Source organism: Hyperolius riggenbachi, chromosome 1 (assembly GCF_040937935.1).
Source record: "Hyperolius riggenbachi isolate aHypRig1 chromosome 1, aHypRig1.pri, whole genome shotgun sequence".
In the NCBI taxonomy this organism is placed as follows: domain Eukaryota; kingdom Metazoa; phylum Chordata; class Amphibia; order Anura; family Hyperoliidae; genus Hyperolius; species Hyperolius riggenbachi.
The window spans coordinates 528,406,748-528,430,334 of record NC_090646.1 but is presented as its reverse complement, the minus strand read 5'-3'; the positions used below and the strand labels follow the sequence as shown (position 1 = coordinate 528,430,334).

Here is a 23,587-nt window from a genome sequence, read left to right as displayed (position 1 = left end):
GTCTTATCCTCAAAAATTCACCTGTTGGCACTGACCTTATCTGACACCCCAAGTGATGGCTTGAAGCATGCAGTAGTGTTTTGCCCGCACTCTCTTTCCTATAAGTGCGTGTCAACAATTTATTGCCCTGTTTAAACATTTTTAGGTCCAAAAAGGATATAATCTTTTCATCATCACAGGTATATGTTACAAAAATATTTCTTTGATTACAATTCAATTGTTCCACAAAGGCGTGGAGACTCTGCCTATCTCCTCTCCACACCATTACCACATCGTCTATATAATGCAGCCATAGGGCGACACACTCCCCGAACCCCCCCCCCCCCCTACATGGACAGGATAGACTACACTTTCATGGACATTAGGCCTGGAACCCACTAGCAGGGCTTTTCTAAGCACTTGTGATATGAAAAGCTCTAGCTATTGTACTGCTATGGGTGTGATCCCTCTTGAGGGATGTGATATTTATAAAATCACCCATAGCATTACATTAGCAAGAGCTTTTCACAACACTGGCACTTAGAAAAGGCTGCTAGTGGGTCCCAGGGCTTAGAGAGGGTTTTAAAAGAACACACAAAAAATCAATATAACATTTGCGAGCCTCTGCAAAATAAGTGTTGCAAGGTTTTGTTGCGCTATATATAAACATTACTTCAATCCTTGTGCTTAGAGTGGTTCCATCTACACCAATGCATCTGAGGGAGGAACAAGCAAAGGCAGGTGGGGTGACTGAGCTGATGTTACAGCTGGGAGAGCAGGGTAGAGAGCAGATGGATGTTTCATACACCAAGTAAAGTGGTAAAAAGTCGTACAGCAATACTACTCCACCACTCACACATACATACATACTAACCAGAGGCAATCTTGCAAACACAGGTACCCAGCTTAACTCCAGCCAAAGCTCTTATATTTTGAATTGAGTGGAGAAAGTTAGAGAACCTTTCCAAGTAATGTTTTAATATTTTCTGTAGCTCCACCACAAACCTTACTCTTAAAGGGAATCTAAAGCAAGAGGATATAGAGGCAGCCATATTTACAGTACAATATACATCATTAGTGACAAAATACAAAAACGATACAACATACAGAATACAAAGTATAAAGGGAGTGGGGGGAAACAAGAGGAGGGGTAGTATATAACAAACCTATAGAGACAGTGTGTTTTAGGGTACCTAGTAGGAGTGCAATTTGGTCTCAGGACAAAAGGAAATGGCCGAAGGTAGCGCATATGCTTGTCGGAATAGCACAACACAGCTCATTAACACAAACACAACAGAAAATTACAAATGCTGTGAAAATACACCCACAAACCCCTATTACATCATCAGCCAGGGCCTTCATTACATCCTATATACAGACCATTAACATAGCAGATGTATCAAAATGCATAACCAAGGTACTCTAGTCTAGCATGATTTAGGCCGTTCCACAGCCCTTCCTCAGGGAAGACAATTAGCTTGAAAAGTTGGCAAACACTTTTCACATTAGAGTCCCCTCCCCCCAAAAAAATATAATTACAATATTATTTGGGAATGAAACTTCTGAACAAAGATACACAGATGTAATAAAACTTCACAGTTATAGATGTAAATGGAACCGGTTTCATTGTTTAGCCACCATGTTCAATGTACTTGCAAACACATCTCATGATGAATCAATAAAAACTATGTGAGGGATTACTTATGGGTCTGGCACTCTGCCCAGATGTAGTATAGACTGTTGACCATTTAATTAGATAGTTTAGCACAGACAGTACAAGAAGTGGGCTTTCAGACCAACCGTTCTCCTCCTCCTTTCACTTAAGGTAAAATCGTATGTCGCTATAAAATCTACTATGGGCCTATTTTGCATAGGTCAAGTCCACAGTAATCACCTCATTCCTCTGTATTTACATTCATCTATAATTTAAGGATCTTTTCTCTTCAAGTTCAGGCAGCATCAGTGTCAGTGTGCTTAAAGTAAACCTAAAGTGAAAAAAAATGCCCATTTACTTAACTGGGGCTTCTTCCAGCCCCCTGAGGTTCTGTTCCCTCGCCATAAATCCGTGCTTAGCCCTTCCTCTGCTGTCCCCCTCCATAATCCAGCCGACTGATGAGTCAGCTGGGCATGAGTGCGCATGTCCTCTATGGCGCTCCGGCGACCTGGAGTGTCCTGCATATGCACAGTAGCAATGTTTGCTTACTGCGCAAGTGCAGAGTGCTCCCAGCCATGGCTGTGCATTGGAGGAGGCACGCTGCACGGTTCCGTGGGGATGGCGGTAAGAAACCAGGAAGACTTCAGGGGCTGGAAGAAGCCCCAGATAATTAAATGGGCATTTTTTTCCACTTTAAGTTTTCTTTAAATTCAAGTGCATCACAATTCAGTGTGAATATTGGGGCACAAATATGGGAGATGTTTTTGAGGAAAATTTGGAACGGTCCTGATTTTTGACTATCTAGTGAGTGAGATCTGCAACAAGCATGCAGTCATTGGAGGCACAACTCTTGTTCAGTATGCTTGCTTGTTGCAGGTAAGTGGCCCACCAGGAAATGAACAATAATTGGCAATGGCAGCAGCCGTATTTTTCTCTTTTACAGATTCCTTTGAAATGACCAGATAGGGTTGATCAATACAATAAGTCTGTATGGAACCTGCATAGCCTCAGGGTGATAGCTGAAAGACAGTGGGCTCAACAGCTTCCCTTCCCCCACCAAGTGCAGAGTGTGGATGGTATCCATGACTATCAGGGCAGAACTGGAATCAGACCTTTATAGAGTCCAATCCAATTCACTATCCCTCCTAAGTTATCTCCTAAGAGATCATTTTAAACAGAAGATGAAAAATGTACGTTTGCAATTGAAAAAGTACAAAAATGCAAGTGAAATCTTACTGCTACAATTATTCTGAGTATTTTCTTGCTTGCTGGTGGCTTAAAAGACATTTATTTATAATGTAAAAATATCACCTAGTAGAAAAAGCCATTCTGGCTTAAACATTTGTAATAATTCTTTGAATGAATATTCCACTTTTAGTAGTTGCCTAGAGACTGTCAATACATACTAAAGATTTTAAAACCGTGTCATGGGCTTTTATCATCAAACCATTTGTAGGGCACAATATATACAGTAGAATCCCTTTATAGTAAACTCCAAGGGACCATGAGAAATAGTTCACTATATAAGAATTGGTCATGCATTGTATATTTATAGACGCATTTGCTGGGACCTGAGGACTGAGTTTACAATATCCAGAAGTTTACTATATCAGAGTCTACTATAACGAGATTCTTCTGTATACACCGTAGTCAGTCCCTCAGTTCACACATGTTTAAAAAAACGTATCCGTGGCTCCTGCTTTTTGGCCCAGATCCAAACCGGAGTCATGGATATCAATGTTTAAAATAGCGGCCGTCTTCTCACACACAAACTTTAAAAAACAGATCCGCGGGATCAGTTTTGAAAAACTGAAGGAGAGTCCGGATTTTCAGGGTATTTTTTGTTTTTTATACGGACCCTGGATACACGGAGGGGTAGTGAAAGGCTACACAAAAACGAATCTCCCTCTACATCTACACAGAGAACTTTTGCACACAAAACAGAGGCAAAAACGGATCGCCTACTGCCTGCTCCTCCCCTCAACATCATCTCTTATCCAATGAAGAAAGGACATAGTTACACAGTTATTTTGGTCGAAAAAAGACATGCGTCCATCGAGTTCAACCAGTATAAAGTACAACACCAGCCTGCTCCCTCACATATCCCTGTTGATCCAGAGGAAGGCGAAAAAACCCTTACAAGCCATGGTCCAATTGGCCCCTAAAGGTAAAAATTCCTTCCCGACTCCAGATGGCAATCAGATAAAATCCCTGGATCAACATCATTAGGCATTACCTAGTAATTGTAGCCATGGATGTCTTTCAACGCAAGGAAAGCATCTAAGCCCCCTTTAAATGCAGGTATAGAGTTTTCCATAACGACTTCCTGTGGCAATGCATTCCACATCTTAATCACTCTTACTGTAAAGAACCCTTTCCTAAATAAATGGCTAAAACGTTTTTCCTCCATGCGCAGATCATGTCCTCTAGTCCTTTGAGAAGGCCTAGGGACAAAAAGCTCATCCGCCAAGCTATTATATTGCCCTCTGATGTATTTATACATGTTAATTAGATCCCCTCTAAGGCGTCTTTTCTCTAGACTAAATAAACCCAGTTTATCTAACCTTTCTTGATAAGTGAGACCTTCCATCCCACGTATCAATTTTGTTGCTCGTCTCTGCACCTGCTCTAAAACTGCAATATCTTTTTTGTAATGTGGTGCCCAGAACTGAATTCCATATTCCAGATGTGGCCTTACTAGAGAGTTAAACAGGGGCAATATTATGCTAGCATCTCAAGTTTTTATTTCCCTTTTAATGCGTCCCAAAATTTTGTTAGCTTTAGCTGCAGCTGCTTGGCATTGAGTACGATTATTTAACTTGTTGTCAATGAGTACTCCTAAGTCCTTCTCCAAGTTTGATGTCCCCAACTGTATCCCATTTATTTTGTATGGCGCTAGACCATTAGTACGTCCAAAATGCATGACTTTACATTTGTCAAAGTTGAATTTAATCTGCCATGTATGTGCCCATATAGCCATCCTATCCAGATCCTGTTGCAATATGACACTATCTTCCTGAGAGTTGATGATTCTGCACAATTTTGTATCATCTGCAAAAATAGCAACATTGCTCACTACTGCATCTACTAGGTCATTAATAAATAAATTGAAGAGCATTGGACCCAGAACAGACCCCTTTGGGACCCCACTGCTAACAGTCTCCCATTTTGAGTACGATCCATTGACCACAACTCTTTGTTTTCTGTCCATTAGCCAGTTCCCTATCCATGCACACAGACTCTTCCCCAGTCCTTGTATCCTCAACTTTTGCACCAGACTTTTGTGGGGAACAGTGTCGAAGGCCTTTGCAAAGTCCAAGTATATCACATCTACAGCATTCCCAATATCCATACATTTCAACAGATTGGAAGCGTATGCTACAAAAGGACAACATTTTGAAAAACCTCAGTTTTGCATCAGTTTTTAGAAAAAATGATCAGTTTGAAATGGATCTGATCTGCAACTGGACAAGTGTGGACCGATCCCAAGTCCCCAAAGCCTCATAGAAAACCCGTTACCTCCTTCCTCTGATAATTTCCTTGTATCTTTCCAAACTTTGCAGCAATTTTCCAGCAGCCAGGAACAGTACAGCCTCTGATGCCACTAATACACTGCAGTGAAAATTTCACTGTGCTTGCTGTTACTTGTTCCTCAAACTATTATTATTGTGCACTACTAATTTAAGTGTGAACAACACTTGAATGTTGCTGCAGACCAGAATATTTTTTAGCTTCAGTTCATAAAATCAGCAACAATGATGAACTTGTAAAAAAAAGGGCTATTAAAAACAACACTGAGAAGGTACAAGTCTTCCAAAAGCCTTAAATCCGTGACATATAAAGAATTTCTATGACCTGTGTTTACATTTAATTTCATTAAAAGAAAGGTTTGAAATAGAAATTTAGCAGCTACTTCAGGGCGGTTCAGACAGCGGCTAGTTTCCTTGCAGACAAATGCTTTTCTGCTACTGGCCAAAGCGGTTTTTGTGGCGATTAGAGCCATAGAGGGTAGAATGTAACCACAAAACCACTGACTCCAGAAGCTGCATATGGTGACTGGAGAAACTCTGTTGACTGTGGCGCTTGAGCAATTGATGGTAAACAACGTGAGATTAACGCCTCCATTCACGACGCAGTGGATACCTAGCGGTTAACATTTGGGGTAAATGGTGGTCATCTGCCTGAACCTGCCCTCCGTCTATTAAACATTGACATTAGGTAACGCCACTGCATGTCAAACTTTGACAAAAGTGGGGTTACAAGTTCTCAATTCTGATTCTTGTCAACTTGTCTGCAGCTTTTGATACAGTGGATCATGGAATATTAATCCAGTGATTGACGGAATAATGCAGCCTAAGGGGTCCTGCTCTTAGCTGGCTTCAGCAAGTATGCCTGGGTACCCACTACTCTAGCCCAGTGCCACTTGCTTATGGAATCCCACAGGTTCTGTGCTACAACCATTACCCTTCCAAGTCTACATGCTCCCAGTGATCAAAATAGTCCAGATTCTTGGCCTAGGATACCATTGTTACACAGACGACACAAACTGTATCTATCCTTCAAGCCCGGCACACAAGATCCATCAGTGGAATTACAAAACTCAACCAGCTGATCGAGGATTCGATCCATACATGGATAAAGTCCAAAAGTCTCTCCACTTCAAACTAGCAACTGGGGAGAAGACTCTGGGCAAAGCCTGGGGGTGATCCTGAATGGAAATCTAACATAGCAGGTATAAGCTGTCATCAAATCCTCATTCTTTCATCTGAGAAATATAGCTAAAATTAAACCTCTTATCCCAGCTGAAGACCTACCTGCTCTAGTTCATACATTGGTATCCTCCTGTCTGGATGTAACGATTGGTGTCAGCGAGAACCGATTTCTGATTATTGGTGATCTGCAGTATCACCAATAATACAGACGCTATACCCGATTATGTGTGATCTGCAGAATCACCAATAATACTGGTATAGCCAGGACAACTAATGTGAGGGTATGTGTTTGGTGCAACAGTAATGATAGAGATACTCGCTATTCCCAGAGGAGCTGGGAGATAGTATATCTATGTAACACAGGAATACAAACTACAGCAAACTGGAGATACAGACTGTAGTGAGATAGTTCACCCGAGGAGCGGGTGGAACTATGTTACAACAAGTGTACTGATCACCCGAGGAATGGGTGATTCAGACTGTACTGTAGCCACTATCACCTGAGGGGCAGGTAGAGAGGATAGTACTGTAGTGACTATTCACCTGAGAAGCAGGTATTGCAGCAACTGATCACCTAAGGAGCAGGTGATTCAGATAGTACTGCAGCTAGTATTCACCAGTGAAGCAGGTGATACTGGCAGAGAATCCCTCACCAGTGACTAGGCTCACTGGTGAGGATAGGAGAGTCAGACAAGCAGGTTTGGCAACGAGCGGACAGATACGGTACAAAGACAGAAAGCTAGATCAGAGTAGTGTTTCAGGCAGAGTCGGCAACTATATCAGATAGGCAAAGGTACAGGACAGTAAACAGAAGAGTAGTCAGGCTAGCAGAAGGTCATAACAAATAATAAAATTCAATTAGTACTTTAAGCTATCAACAGAATCTGGCCAAGTGTGGATCCCCAGCTCCAGCTGGTTCTAGCACACTTTGGGATCTGACCAGGTCTGAGTGCTAACACGTAGCATTTGCAACAGCAGACGCAGAGCAACTGAATGACCTGTCCTATATATACTGCAAGCGCTCCACAGCGCCGCCCCAGTCACTCAGCCAATCCGGAGCATAGCTGGAGTCAGCTGATCGCCTGATCAGCTGACTGCCCTTCTAGTTGCATAAAGGTCTTGTCGCCCGGCGCGCGCGCGCGCGCGTAGCCCTTAGTCTATGAACAATAGAAGGACCAGGCAAAGCACCAGCGTGTAACCGCGCGGCGGAGACCGCTGTCTGCGACGCGGAGATAGCCGCCATGCCGTTTGCTGCTGCGGCCGTATCTCCGCTATCCATTACACTGGACTACTACAATGCCTTATTCATCTGATCCCCAGATAAAGCTCTGCTCCCTTTACAACTAGTACAAAATGCAGCAGCCAAACCCCTAGCCTCCTGCAGCTCACACATCTCCCCAGTACTGCAAACTCTTCACTGGTTGCCAGTAAAATGGAGAACCTATATATATATATATATATATATATATATATATATATATATATATATATATATATATATATTATAGATCTGCCTGCTGACATTCAACCACATGGGACCCAAGACTATAGCGGATTTGGGAACTATATGCCCCTCCACACTGCATATAAGACAAATATGGTTATTCCCAGAATCCACTTAACATTTGGTGCACAGGCCTTTTCGGATGCAGCCACCCACCTCTTTTCCCGAGCCTAGCCAGTAACAGCGCTTCGAGTCCCTAAGGAGAAAAGCACTTTAAAAATACTATTATTATTACACACGCTAGCATTCAGGTGATTTTAATTGCGCCCGAAAGGTGCTCATAGCAGCAGGTAGGATGCAGAACTTACCCTGCAGTTCAGCCATTCACCTGAAGGAAGCCTCAAAAGTGCAACATTTAGCACTTGGCCATAAGAACAGAAAAAGTGATGAGAAATGGTATAGCGCAATGCACAACTCACCATTTATGATGATCGATAAAAAAAAATAATGTCCAAATTTTGTCTACATGCTAAAACTGAGGATACAGCAAAAGCCAGACAACATTGATTTTTTTTTTGTCTTAAGACACAAGAAAGTAATTGAAAATGACTCCAGCATAATGGCAGCCTTGTTTAGTTTAAATCAGGACGCTAAGAGAGCATTCTACAGTGTATAAATTATATGTTTATATCATAAACCAATGAAAAAAACGTGTTTGTATCAAAACCGCATGTGCCCTAAACATTGCAGTGATCTGCTTCCACTAGAGGGGGTTGCAACCATATCTATCAGTCTATTTCCTATTTAGCTAGCAAGGTATTAAATTCCTGGGAAAATCCCATCGCGATGACACTCCTGCAAATAGTGGCTGAAAATGTCAAAGAAAGGAGCTGCTTTCACAAACATATTTGTGTTTTTGGAGGATTCACCATGTTTGCCTGACACTAGAAATGTAATCACATTTACAGCGATTTGAGAATTTAAAAATTCATAAGAATAAAACAGGTTGCATGTGCAAATCACCACATGTATGAGCTCATCGACACAATTTAAATTATTCCATAGGTTGCAAGCCAAAACTATAGATAATTTAAAGACACAATGAAAATACCTGACAGTTGCTATTGCAAAACCAGGCCAGATCCACACAGCCATGTGCAAAGCCAGCCCGCCTCTGCGCAGCCATGTGGATAGCCAGCCCGGTTCTGCGCAGCCATGCTCTAAGGCCTAATGTCCCCCCCCCCCCCAATCTTACTTGCACTGCGCAGGCGCCGCCCGGTGACACACGTCCTTGATTGCGCAGCTGGGATCACACTACTTATTCATGGTGTGCATGACTAAGGGCATGTTGGGGGCATGTCTAGAGGTGTCCCTCTTTCATATCTCAGAAAGTTGGCAGGCATGTTGCCAGGGTTGTACTAGCCAATGCAGTGCAATGCTATGCACCCATAGATGATCACTTGCTTCCTTTCGCTCCACATCACAAATCAATTCACCCCCCACACAGAAATTGACATACATGGTTTCAATCTTGAGCAATAAACTGCCCCAAATCTAGAGGAACTCAGATATCTTGGAAGCCAATAGCTGACTGGGAGATTGAAGCAAAGTGACTGTGTATATGTATGAAAAGGAATAAGGCAGCCATACACCTATAGATTGCCACCAAAATAGACCATTAGATAGATCCCGCTCTGATCAAAATTTGATCAGAGAGATTGAATACTGTAATCTATTGAAAATCTGTGATGCTGCCACCAACTGATAAGGGACCACCATGTCTCCCTCATCTAATGTACTCCCCAATGGAGCATACAGAGTGTTGGCAGCAGAGTGTACACTCACCTGTCCATCAGCACACTCCTCCTGTGCTCTCATCCATCACTGCTGTGGCCTGGCCATGACCTGGTGGCACGCATGCTCCATGACCAGCTACATTCCACGAGGTCACAGGACACGTTCTCTGGGACCCATGGAGAGAGGACACAGGAGCGGCCAACAGGTGAGTGCATGCTCCGCTGCAACACTCTGCTTGGGGGAGCACATTTTAGCAGAATTAATCTTCGGCAGATTGGAAAAAACGGACCAAGTGTATGGCACCTTTGCTTGTCAACAACCTCTGTACAAACCTGAATGCATTGCGGCCTGTTGAGCAGCAAGTTTTGAGAAGGAATAATAATAATAATAATCCAAAGATTTGTATAGCGCTTTTCTCCTGTTGGACTCAAAGCGCTCAAGAGCTGCAGCCACTGGGACGCACTCAAGAGGCCACCCTGCAGTGTTAGGGATTCTTGCCTTGAACTCCTAATGCAAAATACAACAGCCGTGGCCATAAAATAGTCAACATGTCCAAACACAGCAGACAGGTGCATTGGATAATGGCAGGGGCGTATCTGGGTAATATAGAGCCTGTGGCAAATACTGAAATTGTGCCCCCCCCTCCCCAATCAGAGCTACCTTCCCAACTAAAAACAGCAACCTTTCTTGCGTACATGTGTTATGGTTCCCTGTGTTTTTTGTCTTGTGATATTGCTGAAGTTACTGTTTTGGAAATATCTCTTCTTCTTCCCTCTCTGCCCTCTTTTATAACACTAAGTCAAGTGCGCCCTACATAAATAAGTTAAAAAGCCATGTTCCCCAGATATCAGAATTAATCTGATTTAAGTGACAGTCTGAGTGACTGGGAGGCAAAGGGGTAGGCATGGTGGCGCAGGACAGGAGCAGGCATGGCGCCCATGATGCTGTGGCACCCATGGCATGAGCCATGCCTGCACCCCTCTAGATACGCCTCTGGATAATGGTCACTTGTAGAGACATAAGATTGTCACTTTAAATTATCAGAAACAATCAGTATGTATTTTAGAAGCCTTAGCTCTGTGCTAGAATACACATATCTATGCTGCATAGTGCTATTAGTAATGCTAACAAATGTAAGCTGAATTAAATGCCAAGATGACCTTCCGTGAACTTGTGGGCAGGGAAGGTACACAACACACAAAAGCCAAGTGTGTACCATATTGAGAACCTTTCCTTTTAAAGACCTTAAAATGAACTCTGCTGACCTTCTGTGCAGCCTCCTTAACAAGACACTGTAACCCTTGTGTCAGCTGAACAGAAGAGGTCTTGCCCCATAGTGAATTTGTTTTTCGGATAGCTGTGGCAGAGGAAGGACTTAGAGCCAGTTTCCACTGCATGTGCTTTGATTTGGTTTTCAGAAGAAATGCGGCTTTCCAGTTGACACCAGCACTGCAATGTAAATTAAAGTGTGGCGTTTCCATTTCTGGAACACTTTTTTTTTCTTTCTTTTTCCACTCCTATTGACCAAAGGCCCCATTTACACTTAAAGCTTTGCTGCATGGTGCGTCAAATGAAAAGGCTGCATTCAGACACAGGGACAGTGATAGCAGGTGCATCACTGTGTGGCCGGTCCCGGCGCGGTAACGCACTTCACACAGAGTGTTGCCAGGCAACTCACGCATATATACCCCGTGAAATGAGGCAAATTTTCAATGTATGCCTCACTGACTTGGTTGCACCACAGCTATAAACGCGCAGTGTGACTTCCCGGGCACAAACAAAACCAAGTGCAGTGCAATTTTCTTGTGATTTCCATTTTGAAATGTCATGTTTCCCTGCCTAATGTGCTCAAAAAGGACAAATGTCATGGCAATTTTAAAAATTCCCTCAATAAAAAAAAAAGCGACCAAGAAACTTTAAATAGCAGTTGTGGTTCACAGTGAGTTAGCAGTTCACAGAGAAAATGAGTCTTACACCTCAGCCTATGCTTTTCTTGCCTTCTACATCTTTAAAAACAGGAATTTGATGTTATTTCTTATTGTGTCTCTCCAATAAAGCAAATTAATAGAAAAAAAAATATCAGAATGAAGATGGATAGAGACTCAGCCTGTTCTTTCCTTTAGCACTCTGCAAAGTCCATATTGGGAGAAGTTTGTCCTATGACAAATGTATCCAAACAGGAAAGGAGGGAAACCACTCCAACAGGAATACAGACCATCATAAAACCAACTGTTCATAAAAAAGTGGGTGGCATTCCATTGTACATTAGAATACATGTGGTGGATTGGGTAACCTGGTAAAACTGCTCACCTGTGAATTATATTGCGAGAGTGCAGGTAGGCCAGCCCCTGCAAGGCACCATGATTGATGGCAGAGATTTCCACTTCCTGAAGTGGCTTCTTATGAACTGCAAGGAAGAAAAGGTGACATTGAGAAAGAATGCAGTGGGGGACATTTATCAAGAGTGTCTGAGACAAAATATTAGTAGGTTTTTTTTTAAATCCGTGCAGACTTGTCTCAGACAGCCTAAAAAATCACTACATAGTGCAGATTCCTTCTAAAACTGTTGTAAAATAGGAGGAGCTAGGAAGGTCTCTCTGGAAGTGCAGTGTGTGAGGGGAATTGCTGTTGCCGAGGTAACCAACACACCTGCTGTATTGATAGCAGCAGGCTCTGAGGAGGAATTCAGCAGGGGGAGGGGCACCACACAAATGTCTAGCCTGAACTCTGCAATCATGTCTACCCTGCAGTTCTACATCTGTAGAACTGCTATCGAGCACTTCTTAATCTGTGCCAGTTTAGGGATGGATTTGCACTTTTCTTAACTGTAGTGCAGCTCTAGAAATTCATGCTAAATTGCCACTACTTCCTAGGATTTAAGAAGGCTCTTATTATCATGCAGAACTGTTCTCCCTGCTGGTTAGAATAGATTAAGAAGAAAAAACGGTACTTATCCGTTAGCCGGGCGCATCCGGCAGGTGGCGCTGTTGATGATAATTCCAATCATATTTACTTCACGTCAACCTGTGAATGTAAACCGCCGGATGCGCCCGGCTTAAACAGATCAAGCCGCCGGCTTGCTTCGTGTCTCGCTCTTCTCCCCCTCTTGCCCTCTCTCCTATAGAACACTGGGGAGGGGACATGTGTGTCCCCCCAGAGTCGTTCATCGCAATGCCGCGACGAACGACTCTGGGGGGACACGCATGTCCCCTCCCCAAGGCTCATACGAGAGAGGGCAAGAGGGGGAGGAGAGCGAGACACTGACGAAGCAAGCCGGCGGCTTGATCTGTTTAAGCCGGGCGCATCCGGCGGTTTACATTCACACGTTGACGTGAAGTAATTATGATTGGAATTAACATCAACAGCGCCACCTGCCGGATGCGCCCAGCTAACTGATAAGTACCGAAAAAACTGCCGGTAATGCTTTGATAAATCTGGCCCAGTGTGTCATGTATATAAATCGCCTAACCACTGCCGGTTTACAAATTAAACGAGGACTGTTTACGATCAGTGAAAGCAAGAAATATGTGAGAATTAAAAGTTATGTTGTACATGGTTTAATAATTGCCTACTGATTTAAAAATAGCAGAAAAATAAAGCTATATATTGCAAAAACAATCTGCCTGAAGAGGAGAGCTGCGGGTTTGCAGTGCGGCCTGAAGGCCTTTCATTAAGTAGGGTTAGTGTTAGAAGAGAAGTGGGAGCACACTTCTCTTAATCGCGTGCGTTTTGCCACTGAGCGGGAAAAACGCATGCGATTCAGATAAGTGTGCTCCTAGCCAAAGGCCTCTTCCCTCATTCATGTTTTCAGACGCAACACGATGCAACGAGATCCACAAGGATATCAGAACTGCATAGACTGCACTGTCTGATGTCCCCATCCATGCATTGCAGTTCACTGCGGAATTGCAATGCATGTTTGCCGTCAAAAATATGCAAACCCATTGTGATTTTCATTCATTATAAAGAATGCAAATGACAACCGCATCGGGAAGAGTCACTAAGGCCTCTTTCACATTAGATAACGCATGCACGCACCAGATTTTGTGCACGCGTTATGACCTGCGGTGTGACGTCAGGAAGTTGTGGTGCGATGCTGATTAGCAGCAGCTGTTCTAATTTACCAGACGAGAAACCGCAAAAAGGCGCTGGATGTTACACCGTAACGCTCTGTCTAATGTAAAAGGTAACATGAAAGTCAAATAGACTTTCATGTTACCTTTCTAAACGTATCCTAGGAGTGATCTGTCAAAACGCCCAGATCAGCTCCTAGTGTGAAAGATCCCTTAAAAACACAAAAACTGTGCATTGCGACATAACTCGCTTTTTCCAATGCTAAGAAGTTAAAGAAAACCAGAGATGAAGCACCCTCTTGTATTTTACCTTATAAATCAGTGGGAACATGACAGAAAACACCTAATCTGCTCTTTGTTTAATTGTTGTCTGTTTAATCTGACTGTTATCACCTCTGATAAGAATCCCCGACTGAGCGCTCAGTCTAGCTTTGCTAAGGAAAGATTATAGCTGAGTCTGTCTTCTCTGGTGTCTTTTCAAGCCCAAGCCTGCCCCCTTGTGGCTCTGCTATAATGACTCAGCTATAATTATTCCCTGCAAAGCCAGACTGAATGCTCAGTCCGGGATTCTTATCACAGCTGATAACAGACACTTTTAGCAGTGAGGATGAAACAGAGAGCATGGTAAGTGTTTTCTCTAATGTTCTTACTGATATACATGGTAAAATACACAAGGGTGCTTCGTCTCTGGTTCCCTTTAAGGGGCGTCCCTCACTAGCAAGCAACATTCATCTGACAATATATTACTTCCATTTTATCCATAAATAGATCCTATGCGTCTCCATTTCACCTCTAGTGGAAGTTATGTAGGTATAATTTGATTAGACATTCAATTAATTACTGTAGATTTAGAAACTGGAATCTTCTACATGTAGAAAAACAGACTGATTGCAATAATCAACAGATCTTCCTCTTACCCTCTAATAAATCTGAAGCAGATCCCAGGCAGTATTCCATTACCAGCTGCAAACAAATATAATAACAGAAAAAAAAGTACTTTGCACAGCTAAGAAAACCCAGATAACAAACAAGACTTTACTAATTAGAGATGGACAGCGAGATGGTAATAATGCCAGCTTGCATGCAAATTGAATGTGCAGCTTAAAGTGAACCCGGGGGGAGAGTTATATGGATGGTGCCATATTAATTTCCTTTTAAGCAATACCGGTTGCCTGGCTGTCCCGCTGATCCTCTACATCTAATACTTTTATCCATAGATTATCCTGATGTTTACTGGCATGAAAAGAAATGCTCTGGATTTTAGCTCCAGTTTTGCTGCTACACATCTGAGTGAAGGGATCCTGACTGCTAACTAAGGTGGCCAAGGGTGGGGAGCAAACGTTAGGAACAATGCATCCTTAAAGCCAAAACCATCTTTTTATTTAATTTATTTCAAGTGACCCTGAGACGAAGAAAAATAAAAGATTTATACATACCTGGGGCTTCCTCCAGTTCCCTCCGCATGCATCACTCCCATACCCTCTTCCTCCGCCTTGTCCATCTCCAGTTAGCAGCCCGAGACAGGGGGCATGCACAGCCGCACTGTGCATGTGCTGACTGGCCCCGACTTGGCAAACTTATGGGGCTGCTAACGGGAGACTGAGAAGGCGGAGGAAGACGGCGTGAGAGCGATCCGTGCGGAGGGGGCTGGAGGAAGGCCCAGGTACTGTGTATATAAAACTTTTATTTTACTGGTACACTTTAAAGAGGAACTCCAGTGAAAATTATGTAATAAAGTGCTTCATTTTTACAATAATTATGTATAAATGATTTAGTCAGTGTTTGCCCATTGTAAAAATCTTTCCTCTCCCTGATTTACATTCTGACATTTATCACATGGTGACATTTTTACTACTGGCAGGTGATGTAGCTGGGAGTACCTGCTGCTTGCTTTTTTAGCAGTTGGAAACAGCTGTAAACAGCTATTTCCCACAATGCAATGAGGTTTACAGGCAGGAAACTGCCAGGAAAATGATCCTCACAGTCTCCTGTGGGAGGGGTTTCACCACAATATCAGCCATACAGAGCCCCCTGATGATCTGTTTGTGAAAAGGAATAGATTTCTCATGTAAAATGGGGTATCCGCTACTGACTGGGATGAAGTTCAATTCTTGGTCACGGTTTCTCTTTGAGCTCCTCTAATGGAGACTCTGCAAGTGGAAATTGTAATTACTGTAGCCAAAAACGTACACCAACTTATTAAACATTACAAATCTATTAAAGAAGGGAGGAAACTTTTGCTATAGCAGCAGTAAATGCTGCTGCTTTACTTACTTACCCATGCGGTATGTTCTTTCAAGTAGCACCCTTTGTAATCAATTGTGTTAGGATGTTTCAGCTGCTGCAGGAATTTCACTTCTTTGACTATGTCCTGCCATTTCTGTGTGAAGGAAAACAGAACAGTAAGTAACAGTAGTACGATGAGCAAAATAGGTTTTTTCATTTTGTTATTAGAGATGGTGGGAAAGGATAAGAGCCTTTGCCAAATGTATTGTAAACAGCAAGAGACAAGGAAAATACTTTTAAATAATATGGGGAAGGTTTTTACAGAGGTCTGTTGAAAATACTCACTTCCTGGTTCAAATGGCACCATAGAAATCAAGGGCAAATTGCCAACTGGGCTCATAGACAAGTAATAGAATCTCAATAGAGGTTCTCTCTCATTGACATGCTGTCCAAAACATTGAACAGCCTCATCAGTTTTGCCCAATGAGAGGCCGCAAAGGCCCAGGCCTTGGGCGTCTGCAGTCAAAGGGGGCACCTCAACATGAAACTGGTTGCTACATGTGAAAGAGGCAGCTGAAAATGGGGAGCAACACATGAAAAAAGTGAAATTATAAATACGGCCTTGGTAATAGTGCGAGTGCATCCATATAGCTCCCTCCTGGCTATACCGCTTTCTTCCTAATCCCCATTTTTGTATCCTTACATACATAGAAAATGTATTATTCAAAACCCACTGCACCATAGGTGATTGTTACAGTACTTAGAACTCATTGTAATGGGCAGTGGCGGACAAAGCCAACAGTGGGCCCTGTGAGTGAGAATAAATATAGGAGGCCCTGTGACAGCGGTTGTTATCAGAACAGATCATGGGTGGATCCAAAAATTGTATTCATTTACCACATATTTTCTTACCTAATCATTATGTCTCCTACATGACTGTGCCATAGGCCATTATCACTAATCATCATACAACATGTCACAAATTGTAAAAATTTAATTTAGTCAAAAAAATAAAAAAATTAAAAACCCAACTAAAAATTACCATTGTTGTTGTTCTGTATATAAGATTAAAAGAATGAAGGAGCAGCGATGAAAATGGCAGTGTGCCCAGACCCCTACCCCAGTGCCTCCAGGGGTACACTTAGGCCTCGTTCACATCATACGCGCTTCCGTGCGGATATGGAAGCGCGTATGATGTGCTGAAACGCAGGAACGGCAGAAGGGCATGGACAGCCCTTCTACCGTTCACATCTACTGCGCTGCGCAGCAGTACGATGCGCTAGGAAGCGCTTGCGTACTGCTGCATGCATTTTGCCCGGAAGCGTAGAGCTGATCCCATCACTGTCAATGGATGGGATCAGCAGTGCAGCTGGGAGTGGCGCAGATGGCGTGCGATCGTATGCGCTACATTCGGATAGCATGGCCATCTGCGCTAGCTAGATGTGAACAAGGCCCTATCCAGCAAGAGATGAGATGAGTTGACACCACCAGACGTAAATTTATAGCTCTTTTAGGGCCTGAGCTCACTAACGCAGTTGTGTGCAGTTGTGTCCGCTTTTCAGCATCTGTAACATTGATGTGTTGCTGAAAGGCGCACAACTGTGTTAGTGGGCTCAGGCCCTTATTATGGAAAATGGCTGCATTATTCTTTATATATACAGCACTGATATCTTCCACAGAGGTCTTTATAGAGTACAGACATGTTACTGACTGTCCTCTCAGGAACTTGCAACCTAATCCCTACCATAGTCATAGTCTAATGTCTCTCTATTATATTATCATTGTGCATTTATACAGAGTTGCCATTATCTGCAGCACTTCACTAAGTCACAGTCATAGTGACAGACAGCCACATGGGGCAAAATTGCATGAAGGGAAAGAACACTCCATGGAGTGAAGTGACACATGCAGGTAGAGACAGCTTCTGAACGGGCTGGGTGCCCATACATGCATGAACCTAGAGATTAATCCATGCCTAACTGTGGAGGACATGGGCACCTGTAATTTGAGCACTGGCTATTGTTGGCCGTGAATTACCTAGCTTTTTTCTAAGCCACAATTAACCGTCTTGTGTCGGGGAGAGGTCTCTATGCTGGCCCACCTGGCTAAAGCTTCTGCTTTGGAACAGCGGCAGAGTACATTTCTACACAGGCAAACCTACTCTACATGCCTATAAAGGACCCTTTTCCACTAGCAATCGCTAGCGTTCGCGTTGAACGCTAGCGATTGCGATTCAGCAAAAGGTTAAAAATTTCCCGGCGATTTCCCGACGTTTGCGATCGCGATTTTGCTATGCTATGCATTGTCTGAACTGAATTGTATGTAAAATATCAATACATTTATTACCTCATTGATTTGTTTCCCGCTATAGGACATTTTCTTAACAGCAACCACTTCATTTGTCAAAAAATTTGTTGCCTAAAATGTGGCCATCGATGCGACATTTCGGGGGCAACCGATGCGCCGTTTTCAGGGCTTAGCGCCGGTTAGTGAATCAAGCCCTTGATCTGATGGGGACCGCAGCATGGCAGTTAACGCAACCTTGTCGCTTCCTCTGTGCACTAATATTAGTCACTTGGTGACTGAGGTAAACAATTTAGAGAAAGTGGACAGAGCATAAAACAGCCAATCAAATTACAGTCATTCATTTTACATGGCAAAAATGTAAACTGCAGCTGTTCTTAGACAGTTAATTGCAGAGTTTTCAAACTTGGCACACTTGGTCACTGGATGTGTCTGTGTGGGTCTTGGGTGCTCCCTTCACAATGGAGAGGGTTATCCTTGACCTATAGAAAAAGTGAGACCGGGAGCCCTTATGGTGCAGTATTGTTAGTATAAATTGAAAATGTAAATTTGTGAATAATATATACTCACAAAGGTGTGTTGCAATCCTGCAACCACCGTAAATGCGTGCAGAAGAATAACAGTCTCCGCTCGGTATCCCGGACCCTCTGGATCTGGGATGTCTCTCTTCTCCTATGGTCCTGTTCCCTGGTAGATAGTGTCGCCCAGAGGTAGGAGAGACCTCCAGGAGGTGTTAGAAATACAAGTGAATCACGTCGGTGGAGGCGCCCAAAGGTATGTTATTGGTAATAACTAGATAATTTAATAGTAGTAATAAAAAACTCAAATAATAAAATAAGGAGGTCTCTTACCTCCTAAGAAGACTCTCGTAGATAGAAAAAGGAGTCTTTATTAAAATAACGGTTATACTGCAGACAACGCGTTTCACGGGACTCAGCCAGCTTCCTCATGTCAATAAAACAGATAACCTTAGTAATAGCCGTGCAGAGCTCGGGCGCATAGATCAAACACGTCCGCTCGTGTTGCTGGCTTAAATGTAAAATTAATAAAAAAAAATGTAAAATTAAATAAAAATTGGTCACTGGATGACTGGAATCAATATTCAGGTAAGTGGGTGGAGCCTACCACAGCCAATCAAAATTCCTCTATTAAAAAGAGGAATATTTAAACGGCTACCATTCTTACACTGTTAACGGCAGAGGCTACAAACCTGGTACAGTCGTCACTGAGGTTCAAATTCACTAAAGGAGTCCGAGCCACAAAACGTGAATCTGATTTCTTTGCTGGATAAACTGCTTCCAGTCACATATTTTTGATGCCAGGAACCCGAAAGCTCACAAACCTGGTCATTGTACAATGGGAGGAAATTGGCAGTGCTTTCAATTGGAGGCTGTACCCGAACTGACCAGCTGCATAGATATGCAGAGCCCATAACATGGGCAGATTACACAACTTGCATTCAAAACAGGTGCAGCAAATAGAGGACGTTAGCTTCCAGAAACAGTTTGTGCACAGACTGTTCAGTCCTGAGCAATCTGCGCACAAAACTGCTTCTGGAAGCCAATGTCTTCCATTTGCTGCATCTGGTTTGAATACAAGTTGTGTAATCTGCTCGTGTTTTGGGCTCTGCACATCTATGCAGCTGGTCAATTCTGGTACAGCCTCCATTTAGAAGCGCTACAAATTTCATTCTGTTGTACAAAAATGTAAGTCTACTTGAGGCTAGGTGCATCCATGTGTATCAGTTTGCATTCAATTTATCTAGATTAGGGTTTAGTGCATAGATTTCATCTGATTTGAATTCAAGGTGCATATTTAAGTCCCTGGGGGGCTGTTAATAGCAGATGCCTCAAAACTGGTGCAGATGGTCATTGGGTGACTGAGGTTCAAATTCAGAAAAGGGGGTGGAGCCCAAAGAGCTAATCAGATTTTTTTCATTCCCATGGGAAAATTGAAATTACTGATGCAGAGGAACCCAAGCGCTCATGTAATGATCTGCTCAGCTGCCTGTGCAGGCAGGCAGCTTTTTGACCATTGTTTAGGTTTGCATGCTGCAGGACTCTGGAAAGAAGAGCTTCTGTCAGTTTTGCAGCTTGTGCTTGCTGAGGAATTTGCATACGTTGTCATGCAAATTGCCTGGCCACATTCATTGGAGGCGTGTACTATAAGTACTATGTGTTTCCCACAATGCTTGGCGGATCATAAGGATTTAGTCCTGTGTAACACTCCTGGAGGGGTGTCAGCCTTACTCTCTGTTTGAAGATCAGCTTAGAGTAATTTCTGGAAAACTGCACTAGGCAGGTTTCCTTAGTGCAGTTAGGATTGCTTATCTGTTTGTTTGTTCTGTTGCGATTGTCCTGTCCCAGCGGTGGTCGACAGGAAATGGTTCTGATCTTTGTTCTTGGAGTATAGCTGGTACAGCGGTTGCTACCAGCTATCTCTTCTGATCTGTCTCACTTGGATCGCACTAGCATCTTGCGCTAGCGCTGTGTATCCTTCTGTTCTGTCTCCTTGGATCGCGCTGGCCACTTTCCGCTAGTGCTGTGGATCCTTCTGTTCTGCTACTCTGTACCTGGATCGCGCTAGCCACTTTCGCTAGTGCTGTGGATCCTATCTCTCGCTTGTCCCGGTTTTCGTGTGTCTGTCTTGTCAGCTACGAACGCTTGCTGGAGGCACGGTGAGGTAACCGTTAAACAAGCGCTCGCGTCCTCTGTTACATGTTTGTCTGTTGATGGTTAGTTAGGCGTGCTTGTCTCTATTGTGCTTATCACGTGGAGACCGCGCATGAACGCATGCACTGTTGCGAATGAGTGCGGTGTTCGCGTTCAGTTAGCGTTTTTTTTCCGTATCTCCTCATTGTATGATTTGCTGTGCCTTTGCTATCCTCGTATTCTGTTCTGATCTGCCTTGTGTCACTTTTGGCAATCGCCTTTCTTGCGGTTGCGTTTCTGTTTCGTATCTGCTGTTGTGTGTGCGCTGTCGCGGGGTGGCGACTAGATTGGCGCACACACATACAACCTGTCCCTTTGCTCGTTCTCATTCGCAATCGCTTCCCTTGCGATTGCCTTCTGCGCTTCGTACAATTCCTGTCTGGCATTTGTGGAGGTACAGAGGATTGGTTCCTCTGCACTCCTCAGCGCCATCTGCCGACAGGAATTTCCCTCTACGGGTGCGTAGCACCCTTTGCTGGGTTCCTGCAATTACACGCTTGTGAAGGATTTCCGCCGTGTCAGCGCACGCGTTGTGCGCTGCTCACGGAGAAAGTTCCACAATCGTTACAGTATGACCAGCCCAACCCAAAACCCCAGTGTAGACGGAATTTCCGATTTGTACGATTTTGTCGAGTTTGGGTCCTGTGTCTTTAAGAGCTTTAAAAGGCTAAACTCAGAGACCAAAGAGGAATTTCTTTCTGAATGTGTGAGGTTTTGTCTGAATCCCACCTTTCAGATTACTGATCCGTCTACGTCGGCTCTTCAGTTTGCCTATGTGCTCTTAAAAGACTATTTGTTCACCTGGGCATATGATGTGCTAAAAAATAATTCTTGGAATGGTAATCTGTATCAGTTGCTTGCAGTGATATTCTCTCACTGGTTTAAACTGCCTGGCTTACCACCTGCTCTGATTGAATGTGTAGCTGCTGATAAGTCAGCTGATCTTTCCCTTCCATGCAAAACTTTTCAGTATGACAATCAGTTCAATGTGTCTGTTGCCACTTCAGGTTTTAAACAGCAGACATGCAAAGTGGCTAAAAAGAGAAAAACTAAAAAACGCAAGCATCGGAATAAAACACTCCCTATTGATGTTTATAATGATGTTGTTCCGTCTCCGGCTTTTTTGCCCCAATCCAAAGCTTATGTGGATCCTGCTATATGTAGGATTGCACACTATATTAAAGCAGTTAAAAAATCTGTTCTTGTTCCTGAACTCCACTCATATGGAGATTATCTGGATACTGGCCTGTTTGAACCCCCATTTGCTTCCTGGGATATTGGGGCCTTGCTGGAGGAATTCGATTTTGATTGGAAAGCTTTTTGCGATTTTTACATCGCAAAAAGCCAGGATGTCTTGAATGATTGTCTTGATTCTATGTACCTTTTGATTAATTCCGATGAATGTGACGAGGGTGATGTGGATCTGGTGATTTATGTGTGGCAGACTATTTTGGATGAGTTGCACACACACCAACCAATTGATTCCAATAAAGAGACATCGTTGTCGGATGATTGTTCCTGCCTTTCTGGGGTAAAGCATGAGAGTCTTGACTTTGTGCAATCTGAAATGAATGAGTGTGCCGCTGTGGTTGATTCCTGTGCGAATCCTGAAGGATTCGCTCCTGACAGTGTGCAGTTTGAATCTGTGCGATCAGATGCCTTTTTCTCGGATGTTCCTGCAGATTGTGATCGGCATGAGTCTGCCGGTTTCCTCAAGGATGTGTGGGATCCTTTGTCATTTAGAAACAGATCTTTGAGATCTTCCGTCTGTGACCCTGCTATGGGGAACATTTCTTGACTATGCAGCGTCAAAAGTAAAATTAATATGCCTAATAAAGTTTATCCTGTTGATGTCTCTATTTCTTCTGCAGATGAGTCTCTGTCTCACCCTGTTCACACCTGTAAGGGCCCGTTGCCTGGTGACAGTTACCCCAGTGTTTCTGTCCTGAACACCTTACAGTCTGCTCCGCAGATCGCGGAGGTTTGCGCTATGGAAGCGTCAGTTTCACAACCTAAAGTGATTTTTGATTCGCAGGTTTTGCGTTCTGATTCCTCGGATTCGACATTGTTAGCTGAATCTAAGAGTGAGACAGCGCTTCGGTTTTGCGAATCTGATGCTGAACCTTCTTTGCCTTGTTCAGAGACGCTTTCTCTGAACCTGCCCTGTACCATGAATGAAAACATGTTTTCCTTTCACACTGACGTTTGTGAGCCCCTTTCTTGCTCTGAGGGAAGTGCTGATTCTGCACCCTGTACTCTGGATAAGTCAATGTGGCCTTGCTTAGAATCCCCTGCAGTGTCCCTAGAGGCTCGTCTAGGTATTGCCACTATACTCACCTGTTTTTCTGCAGTTTTGGAGTTACAAGCTAGTTTGACTGCCACACAGAATTCTGGGTACAGTGAGAATGAAGTTAGGGAGTCAGTGTGTGTTCCAGTAAATATTCCTGTACATCCCACTAATTATGATGAAGTTCAGTCTCAGGTTATGGTGGAACCATTCCTGGGACATCTGCCCTGTTCACAAAATAAAGTTCCAGTTTTGCCCTGTAACATGGATAGTTCAGAATCCTTCTTAGAAAACCTGGAAAATGATGTTCCTGAGGTCTTGTTTGATGTTCTGGAGGTCTCCGAGTTCCTCCCAAAGGGTGCAGAACTCGTGGGAGATGTCTCCTGCCCCCCAAGTCCTT

The 23,587-nt window shown here is 43.4% G+C and overlaps 1 pseudogene; it reads left to right on the top strand.

Moving 5' to 3' along the window:
* Positions 1-23,587, top strand: part of LOC137534598 (serine/threonine-protein kinase TAO3-like) — a 288,974-nt pseudogene that overhangs the window by 64,887 nt on the left and 200,500 nt on the right.